We start from the raw sequence: 1,631 nt of genomic DNA, 5'->3' as shown, positions 1-1,631 counted from the left end.
TACATACATACATACATACATACATACATACATACATACATACATACGTACATACATACGTACATACATACATACAAAGTACATACATATATACATACATATATACATACATATATACATACATATATACATACATACATACATACATACATACATACATACATACATACATACATGCATGCATGCATGCATGCATGCATGCATGCATACATACATACATACATGCATACATACATACATTTATACATACATACATACATTATCTTTACCAGCTTCTTCCTTTTTGGGTCGCCGGGGTCAACGGTGCCCATATGTTCAATTCATTTTGGTTTATTTATATAGCACCATATCACAACAAAGTTGTCACTTTACAGGAACATTCACATACATAGAAAAGCCAATTAATAAAGTTCTCTATCTAAGGAAGCCAGCAGACAAGTTGAATTTTGGCTTTGTTGTAATCTGAACAAGCACAATGGCAACAGAAAGGAAAAAACTCTGTTTAAAAAGGAAGAAACCTCCAGCAGAACCAGGCTCAGGACAAGCGGCCATCTGCTTTGACCAGCTGGGTTGAGAGGACAGGAAGGAGAGACAGACGGACACAGAATGGTAGGTCCAGGTATAGGTCCAGGTGTACCTGAAAGACACAAATACACATGTTAAGGATAGAAATAATAATTACAAATACAAAGCAGGTTGAGCAGAGTAAGTAAAGACAGTAGCAGAGTGAAAGTGTGGTCAGTTTGTCCTCCAGCAGTCTAAGCCTATAGCAGCATAACTAAGGAACAGCTCAGGAAACACAAGCTGACCCCATATCCAGCAATCACTGTGCGAGAGGTGGGGGACACCCTGGACAGGTCTCCAGTCCATCACAGGAACACATAGAGACAAACGAGACAAACAACCATTCACTCACACCTAGGAACAATTTAGAGTTACCAATCAGACTAACATGCATGTTTTTAGTCTGTGGGAGGAAACTGGAGAAAACCCATACATGCACGGAGAAAACATGCAAATCTCGTCCAGAAAGGCTCCTGGCTGGGATTTGAAACGACGACCTTCTTGCTAAGAGGCAACAGCTCTACCAATTGCACCACTGTGCCGCCAGATGTCAGTTTATGCTGAATAAAAAAAATTAAGCTCATAAATCAATAACTACATGAATGAATTATGTTTGTCTTTTTTAATTTTTTGTGCTGACCATTTCATCTGAGACGAAAACTGGGTAAAATAAAACCTCTAAGATGTAACACTTTGTAACAACACCACAAACCGTTGTCTCGCTTCAAATGTAAATCAAAGATTATCAGATATGTTTATGATGCATTTTAAGACCACCACTTCCTCCTTTCAATATGGCAATCAGATATTAACCAAAAAAGACATACTTGTTGAACTTGTTTAATACTCTTTCCCAACACACACACACACAGGTTTGTTTTGCTTTCTTTATGGGGCATTTGCATAGACTTCCATTCATTTTTCATTAATTTCTTTAGCCTAACCCTGACCTTTACCCAAAATCTAACCATTACCAGTACATAACTCTAAACCTAACACATCCTCAATTCACACTTTAGTCCTAAACCTAACCATTACCAGTACATACCTCACCCTAAACCTAACCA

The sequence above is a fragment of the Nematolebias whitei genome, chromosome 5, assembly GCF_014905685.2.
Source record: "Nematolebias whitei isolate Nwh7 chromosome 5, NemWhi1, whole genome shotgun sequence".
Taxonomy (NCBI): Eukaryota; Metazoa; Chordata; class Actinopteri; order Cyprinodontiformes; family Rivulidae; genus Nematolebias; species Nematolebias whitei.
Note: the sequence above shows the minus strand (reverse complement) of the source record.